At 34.0% G+C, this 16,419-nt stretch overlaps 1 long non-coding RNA gene across 1 annotated transcript in view; it reads left to right on the forward strand.

Moving 5' to 3' along the window:
- The first annotated feature begins 4,157 nt into the window (after positions 1-4,157).
- Positions 4,158-16,419, forward strand: part of LOC147828823 (uncharacterized) — a 105,979-nt gene continuing 93,717 nt past the window's right edge. The window contains exon 1 of the long non-coding RNA XR_015450056.1: positions 4,158-4,290. This is a non-coding gene — a long non-coding RNA (uncharacterized LOC147828823). The remainder of the gene's footprint in view (positions 4,291-16,419) is intronic.

Consider the following 16,419-nt stretch of genomic DNA (forward strand, 5'->3'; position numbering starts at 1 on the left):
TTAAAGCAGAAAAACTAAAATACGTTAGGTTAATATTTGTGATTATATTATCATCTCACATTAATGATAAATAATTTCATAAACAATTTTATTGATAAAGAGTGATGATAGCAAGGATAGAATTTTGCTTTAAGATAATGCAGTATTATAAGACTCAAAATTATTGCATGTTTCTCACATTATCTTGCTTGGAAAGTCAGCTCATTGTACCTATGTTATGAGAGATTTCAGAAAGATTGACAATATGCTGAGGGGCAGTAAACAAAGAATTATGAAAATTATCAGACTGTCAGGTTGAAGGGGGCTGCTATAGGGATCAATATTAACATTAAAGTTTAATAACTGAGAAAGTTAAAAATTAATTAAATCTTCAGGTAGTAAGTAATTTATTTAATGTTATTAAAAACAAAGAAGGGCATATAATCCTTGAGAAATAAAAAGAAAGGAAGAAAGAGAAAAAACAGACAAGAGGGGAATGTCAGTTGTTCTTCAGTGTGAAACAAGGTTTGGCTATAGCTCTAGCTATAGCTCAGTGATTGTATTGTTCAGCTTTTCCTTTGCTGGGACAGAATATCTGACATACACAACTTAAGGGAGAGAATTATTCCTTTGGCTAACACCTCAGAAAAGTCAGTTCATGGTTGACAGAAACATCATGGAGGAAGAATATGTGGAACAAAGCAGCTTTCTTCATAGTGGCTGAGAGGCAGAGCACAGTGGGTGGTGCTGGAGAGGAAAGGGCAATGGACCAGAGTGAGTCTCCAAGGTCATGCCTCCATTACCCATCTGGACACACTCAAATGTGTGTCACTTAATAGGCATCACTTAATATAGTCAAATTGAAATCATGATTAATCCTCACAATGATAAAAAGAATGAGGGGCAGTATTTTGGGGTTTACTCCTGACTTCACCACTAATTTTCTACCAAATATGACAAAATTACTTGCTTGTTTTCCTTACCTATATAATGCTTATTCTAGAAACAATAATTTTTTCAAGTATTGCTAAGAGTCTCTCTTCATTAAACAAAAATATCACTGAAAGCCAAAATCTCTATTTTTATACTGTGGATGCAATCATTGAAGATCCTTGTTGAATGTCTGGTTTCATTTGTTAAAAAGCAGGAACAACATAAGTAAAATTGGTAGATTCCCAGATAATGGTTAAAGCCATAGTGCACATTAGACAGGGAAGAAAGAAAGGAGATGCTGGATGTAGTTAAATTTGATTTGGTCAAGCATAATTTTGTGTATATTTTGGCCACTTACACATCATTTTTGAAAAACATCTACTTAGGTCTTTGTACATTTTAAAATCAGATTTTTTTTTGTTATTGACTTGAACTCCTTATATATTTTGTATATTTGGTCTCTGTCAGATGCAGAGGTTAAAATTTTTTCTATAACTCTACATGTTACTCTTCATTCTTTTGATATTTCCTTTGCTGTGCAGAAAAATTTCAGTTTGATATAATACCATTTTGGTTCTTGTTGCCTATGCTTTTAAGATGTGATAAGACAATAATATTAAGTGAAATAAATCAAACACACAAGCTTAAATATTGCATGGATTGTATTATATGAGAAACCCAGAATATAAAGAGCACAATAAAATACAGATAAGAGGACATAGGGAGATAGATCTTTTGCAAACGAGAAAGGTACCAAAAGATGAAGGGAGGTGGGAAGAAGGGGATGAGGTAGGAAAGAAAAAAAGAATTAAATGTATTCTGTAAATGTGCCACACCCCATGAGGAATGCAGTCATTATGCACTATAAATATGTATTGATAAAAAATTAAAAATTTAGAGAAAAAATGATCTGATGAAGAAAATTCTTCTGTTTCCCCAATATTTTCTTCTAGTAGTTTAAAAATTTTTTTTGATTATTACATTTAAGTGCCTAATTCATTTTGAGTTGATTTTTGTATATGATGAGAAACAGGAGTCCAGTTTTTCTCTTCTGCATGTGAATATCAGTTTAAATAGGATCAATATTGATGGAGTGGTTCTTTCTCAAATGTTCTTGACTCTTTTATAAAGAAAAATACAAATTAAAATCACGATGAGATATCACCTCCCAGTAGTTAGAATGGCTAAGATCAAAATGATAAAATGTACCCAGCACTGGTAAGGATGTGGAGAAGAAGGAACATGCATGCACTGATGGGATGTACATTAGTGGAGCCTTTAAAGATAGCATATGGACTTTCCAAAAATTAAAAATAGAATTATAATAGGAATCAGCAATCATATATATATATATATATATATATATACACACATATATATATATATGTATATATATGGAGTCAGAACAGCATTCAAGACAAGGCTGAAATGAAATATAGAGACATCCTATTTCACCAATAAATAAGTTGAATTAAAAACCAAAAAGTTTCCAGCTACTGGGGAAGCTGAGATATGAGGATTTGAGTTCAAAGTTAGCATGGGCAACTTAGTGAGGCCCAGTCTCAAAATGAACAGTAAAACTCAGCGGTAGAGTCCCTGGGTTTAATCTCTTGCATACACCCCAAGTGAATAAATAAACAAATATATAGCAGAACATCAATGCTTGAGAACAAACTGAAAACAGTGTTTCTAGTTTAGGCTCCGTGAGATGGTGCTCTTAGGATGGTGATAAGGGATTTATTTGGTCAAAATTCAAGGCAACGCAAAACAAAAGTCCATGGTCTATCTTAGACATGGCATCATCATTGATGGTGTGGTGCATTTGAGACAGGGGAAATAATCACATGTTCATCACCAGATGTTTTTCTGTTTACCCTATATGTGGTGTTCCTATTTCTGGTGAGCTGACAACTTCCAACTTTTTTTTTTTTTGCTTAAATTCTTTTATTGATACATTTTAGGTATACAGTACATTTACATTTATCGTTGGGTGCTTGTACCTGTACATGATGTACCTTAGTTCTTATTTTTTCCCCATTACCTGTGCGCCCTTCACCCTTCCACACTTCCCTATTCTTCCAACTTCTTATATTTTCACATTTAGGGTTTCACTTATGGAATTTTTCATAGTATTGTGGAAGCCAGAGAAGTGACATTTGACACATGGTTAAATATTCTATGAATGGTATTTTATCTCTTTAGTTCAATCCTCCTGAAATAATAACTTTGTTAGATACATTTCATTCTAACACAACAATTTACCACAAAAGACTTGAACTGGTACTTTAATATACATTATTCAATGGTAAATTGAATTGAATTTGGAAGACTTCTGTTTGAAATAAACCAGGCATAATAATCATAACCAATGAAACCTTTTCAAATATCATAAGAACATAGGAATTCTATACAACAGTGCACTCCGGCTGAGACTATACCCTACTATTTTTGTTACACAGGGTAGAACTAATCACTCTAAAATACTATTTTCCTTTGCATCGGAAGGTGGATATTTCAATTTATATTTGGGACAGAATATTTATTTATTTACTATTTATTTATATATTTACTATTTATTTTAGCAATGGCAAAATTTCTTTAAAAAAGTAAAAGTGAAGACTGAAGGAGAAACTGGCTGTGCAGAGCAAGCTTGGGTAAATAAATAAGAAAAAGCAAGATAAAATTACACCCTGGAGGAAGCAGGGTGGGTTACCCCAAGGAAAGCTGCAATAGTCCAGAATTTTAATTTTAAGTAAATTACAGTAATGGGCTTGGGATATAGCTGTTGAGTAACATTTATCTAGAAGTTAATAATGCATGCTAGGAGGTAATATATATTGGTAGAGGTAAATGAGCTGGAGTTATCTATCTAAGAAAGTTTGCTTTATTTGTTGTACAGTGGAATAAGGGAGGAGAAAAATATCTTTTAGTGTATGCTTTAATGAGGGAGGTCATTTTCGCAGTGAGGTCATGGGTGATTTTTGTCACTGCTGATTTTTACCTTGAAAGTTACTTGCATAAGATGCGTAGCTGAAGGAAAAAGCACAAAAAACTACTTATATGAGAAAACTTCTTGAAATTTTTGACTTAATTAAAGGCTGGATTGAAGCACAGCTAAAAATTTTTAGCTCCAAAACAAGAACTCACTCTCTCTCTCTCTGTGTCACTTTATCCTCAGAACCCTGGCACTGTCCAGAGTGGGAATTTTTTGAGTTTCAGGGCACATCCCTGGCTTGCGACAGAAACAGGGTGGCCGAAAGGCCACTGTCCTGGTGCGTAGCTGAAGCAGCAGTGGAGGAAGATCCAGTGTTGCAACTCCAGGGCCAGTCTACATAGGAAGAGCAAATGGGGCTCTCCCGTATGGATTCTCAGTAACAGGTAGAGAATTGCTGTTTTGCTGAGAAGTTTGAGATGCAGCAATTAGAGGAGGAAATACAAGCTTTTGTGATTTGGAAACATAATTTGATATTTACTCAGAGATTGGTGAGGACTGAGCTTTTGAACTGCTCACAGTTTGCATTTCATAGTAGTAAAAGAATTAGCGTGATCCAGCATGATCAACAGTTCTGATGTTTAAGATTGATAGCTAACCTTTATTAAATGGAGATTATCCATGAGGGTACAAACACAAACTATTAGAGCTCAGTTATTTGCTGATTGGCTTATGTTAAAGGCATTTATATTTTGATGATAAGAAGGTGAATATCAATATTAGAGAAAAACTGGCTAAAAAAGTACAACATAAAGAAAATCTTCATAATGGTGAACATCCTAAATACAACCTTTAGACTTCTTGCACACAAGAATATTCAAAAAAAGGAGGAAATGGCAGTCAGGATCTCAGTCCTAAAATTATATTGCTCTCAAATACGTAATTGCTAAGGATTTTTAAAAACATTATAACATTAGAGATTTTTAAAGACAGCTCAATTTGTGCAAATAGGCAATGTCTTTGAAAAATGAGTACTGTCTTGCCATGAACAAATTTACCAGGTAATATGAGTGGACATGAGTTTTAAGTTTGAGATTTTTTTTTTTTGAAATGAGAAATAATTGAGTGAGCAAAAAGAATTGATAGACATTTAACTAATTTGCTACAGCAATAAAAAAATGGAGTTTTTCGGTAATGCAACAACTTTCCCTGAAATGCTTTGGGGATTTCAAGCATTTAAAAAATGTTGCACCCTGTCAGGGAAGAGGATGCATGTTCTAATGCCAGTTTCCTTTCACACATGGGTTTAGTTGAAGTCACTGTTTACTACTGTGCCGAGAGGCAGACGCGTTCACTTTGGATTTGACATGTCACTTGTGCCTTGATCTAGCAGGCTTTTTTTAAAGTGAGTTTTTAAAAACAGCACCGCAAACACATTTTCCTTGGCGGAATTCAATCTCTTCTTATTTGGGGTTAGTCTCTGTTGCTTTATCAAGTGACTCTTTTAAGTAGTGAATTTGTACTCTGCCCTACCTTTCAAATAAATATACATGGGCCAGCAGAACACTTAGGAAACTGAATTTTGTGTGTGTGCTGCTTTAAAAAAATGAAAGATGATATGTAACAGGGAGGCAAACTTTGTGGAGTTGAGAGGGGATCTAGGGATGGGGGAGGAGAAGGCGAAGTAAAAAGAATCAAGATGTGGTAGGTATAAGCACCAATTCCTCATGGTGAATATATTTAATATGTATTGCAAACTTATATTAATAAAAACTCAAAAAATATAAACCATAAGGTAAAAATACTATAGTAACAGACATATGATAGGTCTGAAAATCTATGAATATGTAAAATTCAATGTGGTTTGCTTTAGCCAGAATTTCCTGAAGACAGATTGCTTATAAAATTGCTTTTAACTTAAATTAAGAGACCATCACAGTATTAATTGTTGAGCACAGTATTTATTAGGCATAAAAAGTAGTATGTATTTTAAATTTATTTTAAAAAAATATAAATATGATTTATATTATAATTAAATATAATATTTTAAATTATATATAAATATATATTTAAATATAAAAATTATTTTAAAAATTAGTAAAGATTGATAAAAATCATATCTTAAGAATGTATATTGTCTTATCCCAGAAGCAAGTGTGTTTCCTGAATAGATTCAAACATGAACTAAAATGGAAAGTAATAATCCTAAATGTGCATGTTTAGTTCATCAACATTTTCTATAAAATTTTACCCAGAACTAATTTAATGACTAATATGAATAGACTCTTGTTTCTATAAAGAACTACTTTAAAAAGGAAATCATTGTAAAATCTATCCAATTTCTCAATTTTTGTCTTAAAATTATATGTCCAGCATGGAAATATGTTTGAACCATGAACACAAAACCGGTAGAGTATTAAGGTAAATGATGATCAAGATTATCAAAAGTATACTAATGAGTAAAAAGTACGACATCTTTGGACCACTTTCACTTTTGAGTTATATTTCCACTCTTCCCACCATTCTATTAGTGATTGGAAAGAATGACAGATAATTGGAGTACGTTTTACTTGCTTGAATGCAAATACATTCTCGAAACAGTTTATTATTCTTTTATTCCAAATGGGTATTGTTTGATTATATATATTTTTTCCATTCAAGAATATTTTCAGAGGGCTGGGGATTTAGCTCAGTGGTTCCGCTGCCTGCCTCACAAGTGCAAGGTCCCGAGTTTGATCCCCAGTAGCAAAAAAAAAAAAAAAAAAAGAGAATATTTTCAGAGATATTCAGACCACTTTTATCATTATATCAATCTCAGTACGTCTGCAAAATCCCCTGGAACACTAACCTCAGGAGGTACACAGACAGTGTAAGGACTTGAGCCGAATTTAAATCTGATTTACTAGACTGAAAACCTTTGAAAGAAGTGAAAAATACACTACTACTTTTTTTCTGTTTTTCTTTCTTTCTTTCTTTCTTTTTTTTTGCTAAGAGAATAACAATAGCCATTACACTGGGTATCCTTAGCTTCAAAGTAGTTACTCAGTAGGAGACATAAACCCGAAAGATTTTTGTACAAAAGAAACATAATAACACAAAGTTTCTTTTCAACAAACTAAGACAAACTGATAAGCAAGTTAGCATAAATATTGAAATATTTTGAAAAGGGAATATGTAATTTGGAAAAGTATTTAAACTTCTCCCTACTTCCTCTCTCTCTCTCTCTCTGACAAGTGACACTGTGCCATATTTGAGCTTGTGTGCCTGACTTATTTCCCCTAACATTATGTATTCAAGTTACATCCATTTGCCTATGAATGCCTCAAGTTTGTCTTTCTTTCTTTCTTTTTTTTGCTTAATTTCTTTTATTGGTACATTTTAGATATACAATACGTTTACATTTATCATTGGGTGCTTGTACCTGTACATGATGTATCTTGGTTCTTATTTTTTCCCTTTTCCCTGGGCTCCCTTCCCTATTTACAAACACTTTGTTTCCATTTTTTTCTTTTCTCATGATTTTTCCTTTCCCTTGTTTCCTTTCCCCTTCTCCTCCCACTTCCCCTACCCCTTTGGACCTTCTTATTTCAAATAATCAATTATTCATTTTAATCCTTATTTACACTTTTAGTTTCTCTCACTAGAGAAACTATTCAGTATTTACACGTGTGTCCTATTTATTTCACTTAAGAGTATGGCCTCAATATGCATCCATTTAGCTATAAATGTCTCTAGTTTCTTGTTCTTTATGGCTGAGCAATACTCCAGCATAGTACTCCATTGTTTGTAATACCACATTTCCCTTATTCATTCATTAGTTGATGAACACACATGCTGTTTCCAAGATTTAGCTATTAGACATTTATTTATTTTCTTTAAATAAAAAATAAAATAAGAAAAATTATTGATAGAAGAAAAACAGTATTTCCAATATGTATTTCTTAAGGTATTTGGCAGAGGCATTAGATAATCCAAAAACAAAACAGAAAAACAAAAACATAAAACTGGTTGTAGGACTACAGTAATCACCGAAAAATATTTTGTTTCATGGGTTGAAAATAAGACTCAGAATATGATTCATCTATAGGTGATATTACTTCTCATATTTTTTCTTAGAGATAATACACAGTACTACAATTTTAAATTCAGAGAATAAAATTTGTATGTTATTTTTAAATTTAAACAAATGGTCTTTCACTACTGATTTGAAACTTAAGGAACGATACAAAAATATAATCCATCAGCAGTTATGTATTAGTCTCCTCTAAATATTATCTATCTATGCTATTAATGTAATCTATCTAATCTATTTATGTAGTCTATCTACAAATCATGAACATTAATTAGAAGTCATATATACATTCAAGTTTCCCTAGTATTGTAGTCTATTTTTGTTTACATAGCATAAGGAATCTACAGCCTTGAAGCAAGCATGACAAAAATGAAAAGTTCTTGAAATTTTATTGTTTAAATTTTAACTAAATTATTTCATATTATGCAAAATGTAGCTTATAAGCAATTTCCTATTAATATGGAGATATTATTAATATCTATATAATAAACTGAGACAGTTGGGATAGTGTAATAATCTTGTAGAAATTAAGCAAATCACTGGATGTTAAATTGCAAAGTATTGGACCACGTAACAAAGCTAGGAAGATATGCTTAAAAATTTGTGATCTTTTTACACCTGGACTTGAAAGTACAGTGTGACTATACTGGAAAGGCAGTACATAATGCTGTTTTATTTATTTGTATTAAAAAAGAGAGCCTAAAAGGTGAGCAAATTAGGCATTCTAGAAGGTTCTGAGAGTGCCAAGGAGAGCCTCTACCAAGAAGAAAAATAGGAAGGCACCAGAGAAATTTTTCAGAGGGAAGGGACATCAAAGCTGAGACCAAAACTAAATCAGAGTTAAATTTCTATTTAGCGAAGGGCAAACAAGAAGATCCACTTGTGAAAGAGCATAGTGCATTTTAGCAATCAGAAGCCCTGTTCCTACTGTCCCCAAATCCATGGGGTGGATTTTAGAGTTGTCTGTGATTTCATTCATGATGGCAGCTTTCAGGAGATGACTCTGAAGTGATAACAGTGTAAAAAGGTTCTCACGAGCTTTATCTTCCGTGGTGTCTCTAGATATTTATTCCTCTACTAGTTATTTGTTTTATGTTTTTTTCTGGAGATTTTTATACCAGAAATTTGTTTTTTTGCTTTTATCAGAAGTTAATAGAAATAAAAGATTAAAAACAAATGTATAAAAAACAGGGACTCCCTGCTGACTTTTTCATTATTCCCCAATCCTCCACCTCACGTACAATGACATCAAAGCTATGTATGTCATTTTTCATATTTCCATATTTTTGAATATCATGTAACATTATCTTTTGATTTATCAATTTTAAGAAAAAACATTGCCTATTTGTTATGTGTAATGAACATTTAGATCTGTAGCAATGATATTCTTTTTACTTTTATTTTTCCATTGTCCTATTGTGATTTTATTCAATTTTAGTTTAAGCAATATTGAATGTTTATTATACCTAATCAGATATTATTCATAGCTGCATATTTTTCTGTTCTATGATTGTCTTTCATTATTTCTTTCCGGTTTAAGTAATAATTGGCTCATTTTAGAATTTACTCAATGTCCTTCATACTTACTAATACATTGTTACATAACCTCTGATAGTGTCTTAAAATTTTTCTTCACAGACAATTCTCTTCATATAGTGGAGAGATATGTTTGTTAACTATGGTGGTTTAAAGAAACAGAAATCCTTTGTCTTCCAGTTCTATAGGCCAGAATCTGAAAGCAAGATTTCAACAGGACCATATTTCCTGTGAAATCCTCTAGGTGGGAATCCTTCCCTGTTTCTTCTTAGCTTCTGGTGGTTTGTGAGCGACCCTGGGCCTTGCTGAGCTTGCTATTGTACACTTCCGCCTCTGTCGCCCCGCCCATCCTGGCTGTCTCTAGATCTATTTCTACTCTTCTTCTGACCTCTGGGAAACTGGATTGAGGGCCCACCTGCTTCGGTGTAACCTCCATTTAACTAATGACATTGGCAACAACTCCCTTTGCAAATAAAGTCACATTCTGTGGCACTAGTGATGAGGATTTCAAATTATTTTAGAAAGAGTGTAGAAAGGGACGCAATTAAAAAATAAGTAGGAGTATGCATTTTCCCCACTCCTCTTGGTGACAAAACCATTTGGAATCTCAGTTCTCCCAAGTGAATTACTTTCTCTGGGGCCTGGTTCACAGCAGTTGTCCTGGGAATTTTTCCTTCTGTCATCTTCAGAAATTGTCTGTTATTTTTCTCCTGCCTTCTCCTCCTGTAGGGTCCTAAGAACCTCTCCTTATAATTTGGTCTCATCTGTTTCATGGTTCATCATCTCTGTGTCATGTTGCTCTAATTAAAAAGCAGCAATAGTAGTAGCAACAACCATATATATTCTTTATGCAGAGAGGTAAAACATATATGATATACAATATATAATACACACACACACAACAGAACTGGTACATGTAGAGAGAAAATTAATGATCAAGAAAATTTCTTCTCAAGGGAAACAATAAGAAAAGTAAATAAGAAGGATGGAAGAAAATAGGAGAGCATGGGAGATATTTCCAGAAATGACCCTGTACCTGTTCCTAACAATACAAAAATGAACACTCCCGAATCAACATGTTCAAAAGTAGTCCCATGATCTCTCTATACTTTTACTTTTTTCCAAATACTTCTCATTTCTGGAAATATTTCCATTACCCACCCAATTTCTCAGGTCTAAAACACATATATCTGTTTTCACATCTTTCAACACTACAATGTTGCAAAATTGGATTAATTGTACTTCATAAATATATCTTGAATTGATCCTTTTTCTTCATTTTTTGTCCATCATTCTATATCCTGTATAGCCATGTTAAATTGCTCTGTAAGAGTCAACTGTATTTTATCCATTTTAATGTCTACAATGTAGTCCCAGTGATTGCTTCAAAATTTAAGTATGTTTTTATCACCTCCCTGCATAAAAATATTCAGTGATTCCCCAGAATCTGTAGGATAAAATTCAATCTCTTAATTTGCTTCACCAGAAAGGTGACTGTACATTCTGCAGTGCACAAGGCAGTCTTGTCCTAGTGGCATAATTGTTACTAACATCTCTCTCATTCACAGGAGAACATAATGTGGGCAATAAATGCTATGCTCACCCTACCTACAAATTTATTATCTGTTTTCTCCCTTCGTGCTAAAACTCATGAGAACTCTACTCATTCTCCTTGTTCCAGCTCTTTGCTTCTTGGTAGATGACACATTCTTTCTCAATACCATGTATTTGCAAATGTTTACTATGCCTGAGACTAATTCTTGTTCTTCAGATCATAGATCTCCTGCCAAATGCCCCAACTAAGATTCTCTGATTGCCAAAAATGTTCAAATCTCCTTACTATTTGATGCACCTTTCCTTTGTGTGGTACTTACTGATGTAGGAGACCAAGTAATCCAATCTAACAAAATAATCCAAGCAAGGGAAATATAACTCCCAAGCTGTTAGATATCAGACACATGAGTTTGTGTTCTCTAAAATCGAAGAGTGAATGCTGGGAACAATGGAGACTAAGAGTAAGAAAAATTTATTGAGAGAAAGATAGCTTCTGTCTAAGAGACAGAAGAGGGGCTGGAAAGTGGGTTACCTGCCCACCCTGCTATTCAAAGGTGTTTTATAGGGCAAAGTCACTAGGTGAGGTGGGTACAAAGTGGGACAAAACTATAAGATCCAATCAAAACTCACAAGGTAGGCTCGAGGTGGGACAAAACCATGGTCAACCAATAAGATTACAAGTATAGTTACCCAGATAATATTGATTAAATGGGGATCAAATGGGAAAACAAGTACATAGCAAGTGTACATAGAGTGAACAAGGAATTTCTGGACAGAAAAGGGGCTAGGGAGATGGATACCTATTTAGAATATCAATCACTGCTATTTACCCCCAGAACGTGTAGGTGGGTGCAGTACCTTCTTCTCTTTTTATAATGCTAACCAGTGAATGTGCTTCAGTTGTTTTCTATGCTGAAGGCCCAGGCTTATCTAACTGCCTTATAATAATTTCTAACTAACATAGCTGTCTGCAATATTATCACCATGGTAATTTTATTTTTTGTTTATTTTGTTAACATCTCCCTTTGGTTTTAGAAACTTACTATTATATAGCAGGATGAGAGAGCTGAATAAATTCAATTGGTTAATCTTAAACCTCCGTGAAAGGGTGAGCAAAAACAGACTTGGTCTTGTTATGCAAATGTGATCTATTTTTACAATCACTTCCTTGCCCAATTACTGAACCCCTCCCATTTTTTTTTTTCCTTTTCTGTATGTATGTGGCAAAATCTCACTCCTGGAGAAATGCAAACACTAATTACTAGTAGGTCTTCAATGGCATGAGATATTATCAGTGTTTTTCTCCCATCCTTTTAGAAACCATCACGTGGCATACCCTCTCTTTTTCACATCTTAACATATTCTCCTTTATTATTGTCCTCAGCTGGCAATTTTTCTTCCTGTTTCACTGAGAAGGGAGCTTGCAGTGTAATAACCATGCCATAGACATATCTACTGTTGTGCTCTAATGCTCTACACTTCCTCCTTTAAATATGGATGTTTGTATGTTCCTGCATAATGACATCCTTCCTACTTACTTGGTCATTAGCGCTTCTTAAAGAGGGTTCTTCTCTAGTGTCTCCATCATCAATTCTTCCTTTTCTACAATATCATTTTATAAGTAATTAAACATGGATGTGTACTTTAAGAAAAATGACTTCCAAAACTCCACAATTTCCTCCAGCAGTTGATCCATTATTTTCTACCACTTTACAGAAAATACTCCCAAAGATCATGTGCATATTCTTACCCACAAACCACTTAAATCAGACCTTTCAGTCCTCTATTCTATGGAAAGGAGACTTTTCAAAATCACTCGTGATTTTTCATATTGTGAATACAGTGCACATTTTTTATGTTGCTTGCTTAAATCCTACAAAGTATGTTCTCTTCTATTCTGAGATGTTACTTTTGCTTTATTTCCCTTACACTGACAGTCCCTTCTCAGTCTCCTTTGCTGTTTCCTCATTACCTCACCCTGTTATTATTTGAATATCCAGGTTTTAGTCTACAGACTTCTTATCATTTCTATCTATACTAAGTCCCTCAGCAATTGCCTTTAGTCCTATGGCTTCTGATACCATCTGTATCCTAATGACTCCAATTTATATCTCTGTATAGATCCTCTCTCCTGAGCTTTAGAATCTTATATCCAAAAGGATGTGCAGGATCTCTTTTGCAGATTTAATAACATTAAGAGGTCTACAATGAAGCTCTTTTCCTTCCCCTTAAGTGTATTCTTCCCACAATATTCCTCATTCATTCTTCATAGCTCCTTGCTTTGTGCATAGTATCTGTATTAGTTGCGAGTCTTAGTGACCTAACTTTCAAAATGTGTTCAGAGTCTGAACACTTTATCTCATTTCCACCACTGTTGTGTGGTATAAGTCACTGTCAGCTTTCAATAGAAGTTCTGTGGTTAAGTTTCTTTACTAGACTCCTGGTTCTATTCTTTCTATATATTCTCTGCACAAACTCTAGAGTGATCCTTGTTCATTCTTCTGTTTGAAATCAAAACCAAAAGTCCCAGAGATACCCTACAAGTCAACCATGCAATTTATCTTTCTTTACTTCCTTTCTGTTAATGCCTCCAATTGCTCTCTTTGTTGCCTCTGGTTTAAACTTTCTGGCCTCTACGCACATGTAAGCATTCTAAAATGTTCATAGCCTGTGGTCTTCTTGTCTAGGATATTTTTTGCATTTAATTGTATTACTTTGCTCTTTCATTCTTCACATCTCTACCCAAATATCAGCTTATCAAAGAGCAATGGATTGATCAACCATTTAAGAATAGGTACTCTTCACCTCTCTTATTGTTTGGCTTTGTCTAAACTATCATTACAATTTGCATACTATATTTCAAAATGATAGATTTACTCTTTCTCTCTTTCCACTGTGAAATTAGAAATTTTTTCTCTGCTTGTTATTTTTTTCTTTTCACTACAATATTTCTCAAAATTAGAAAGTTCTTGGCACATAGCAGAGCTCAACATACTTACGGAAAGAGTGAATGAATAAATAATTAATTAAGGTAATATGGAAGTTTAGATCCACTGATTGATATGGCTAGTTTACTTGATTTCAGGCCATTTCCTGTAGCTATTATAGATTTTTTTCTTAAACACCAAGCATGAATTTTAAGTTAGAAAATTGGAGTAGCAGTGGCCTGGTTGCAGGAGGCACAGAAAAGGCTTATGTCATTTATCGTTGCAGCAATAGTGACAAATGAATGCATTCAGGGGCAAGGACAGAAGAGAGTTAGTGTTGAATGGACTTGCATATTTATACTCATTATCTAAGTGACAAGTTACTGGCATTATAGACATAGAATAAAGTGGTATTTTGTGGCATTATTTGGGAGACTTACCCAAATGTCAGAGTGTGATTTAGAATTAGTCGTTTTCTGAAAAGGATATGAGAGTCCAGGTACTGGCTAACTCAGATAGAGCCATGTCTCAGAACCAAGAGGTGGAAGAAGGGTGGCTGGATTAGTAAGAACTGTATTTAGTCTACTGAAAACACAATTTAATACTGTAGAGGAATTCTGGGCAGAGGCCTTCACATTCTTTCCATTCATGTCTGATACAGCCTGGAAGCAGGAAGTGTGCTGATCCAGGAAGATCTAATTTGGAGAATTTGTGCCTGTGTAATAGTTTGCTGCAGTGGCATTTCAGCTTTATAAATAAAGTATTTTACCCTGAATGGAGCATAAGCTTACACAGAACTTAAAACTCAGTGAATAGGTATGCATCACTAGATAATTTAGGGACGAATTTAAAATATTTTATTATCAGTGCTTAATTATTTTAGAGATTGCATAAATATCTGAGTTCCATAAGCCATTAACACTCTCAAAAGTGGAAGAATAGAAGAAAAGAGCATATTAGAATGCATGTGTGTCAACACACTGCAAATATGCTAATGACAATCACAACTATAAGGTTTTGCATTTTGAAGAAATATCCCCTTTTATATAGAGAGAAGAGAGAGTAGGATGCAAGAGGACCAGTTAAGAGGTTATTGTATTTGTCTAGTTTAGAGCTGAAGGGTGTTAATATAAAGACAGAGTAAATGTCTTAGTTACTTTTCTCTCATTGCTAAAACAAAATATCTAACATTCAAAGTTAGAAGGGAAAGAGTATTTAGCTTACATTTTGTAGAAGTTTCAGTCCATAGCTGGCTTACTCCAAGGAAGGGTGGCAGAGGAGCAACAGTTCATGGCAGTGGAAGATAGCAAAAGCAGCAAGGGGCCTTTACAACATCTTTCTGCCCCTTTTATCCCATCCAGACTACTGGAATTAGAGTGGTGCCAAAGCAGTCACTCACATTGTAGTGGTTTAGTAATCACACACCCTTAATCCCAGCATCACACATTCTAGATTCAGCCACCTCTGAAAAAGAAAGTCCCAACTCATTCCCATGAGGCTTTGGGGGAACACCTAAATACAGACCATAACAATGTATAAGGACACATTTAGACAGCTTTGAGAGATACTGAAAACTGAAGTGATTGGACATGGTACTGGTTACCTTAGGCATGATGTAAAGAGAGGTGTTTGTAAAAGGCAAACTTCAGATTTAAGCAGTGGAATCAATGCTAGTATCATTCACTACGAGGAGCCATAGAGGGCAAGTTAGATTGTATGTGTATAATATAAATATATTTTTGAATCTCAGTATGAAATATCTGTGAGTTATCCTATTAGAACTATTAACTATGCATCTTGATATGTAGATTTAATATTACGAATTATTGTCTCTGTTTAAGTTATAAATTTGAAAGTTATCTATCTGTTTATAAGTACAGACAGGAGGCAAAGTAGTCAATAAGATTTCTCTTTGAACCTAGGTTCTTATTGAACCTCTATAAACCTACAGTCTGATACTTAAAATTGGAGTCAATAAATTATTCTCTGTGAGGGTCCAGGTAGTAAATATTTTAGTCTTTGTAGGCCATAGGGTCTCTGTCACAGCTATATATTTTGCTTTTATACATGAAAATTGTCCATGGGCCATAAATACATGACCAATCATAACTATGTTTCAATAAACCCTAATAAATATCAGGAACCAAGCTGGGTTTAACTCATTGGCCATATTTGCTGACCTATGAACTAAAATCCTGAATCTAAATATCCGGAAAGTAAAAATGAATTGATAAAGCATGGAAAACATAGAAGGAGATAGAAAAAATCAATTTAAAGTTATATCAGAAAAGTAGATGGAGGAGGAAACTCTAGATAAAATAGATAAAAGTTTCATGAGTTAAAAACTTGCACTAGGGCTGAGCATAGTGGTGCACACCTGCCATTCCAGTACTCTGGAAGATGGAAGAAGGTTTAGAAACTTAGTGAGAATGGGTCTCAAAATTTTAACAAACTCTGGGGATGTAGCTGAGGTGAAGGCCTTGGGT

Source organism: Heterocephalus glaber, unplaced genomic scaffold, assembly GCF_053883595.1.
Source record: "Heterocephalus glaber isolate CG9 unplaced genomic scaffold, H.glaber_assembly_v1.0 deba00000901, whole genome shotgun sequence".
In the NCBI taxonomy this organism is placed as follows: domain Eukaryota; kingdom Metazoa; phylum Chordata; class Mammalia; order Rodentia; family Bathyergidae; genus Heterocephalus; species Heterocephalus glaber.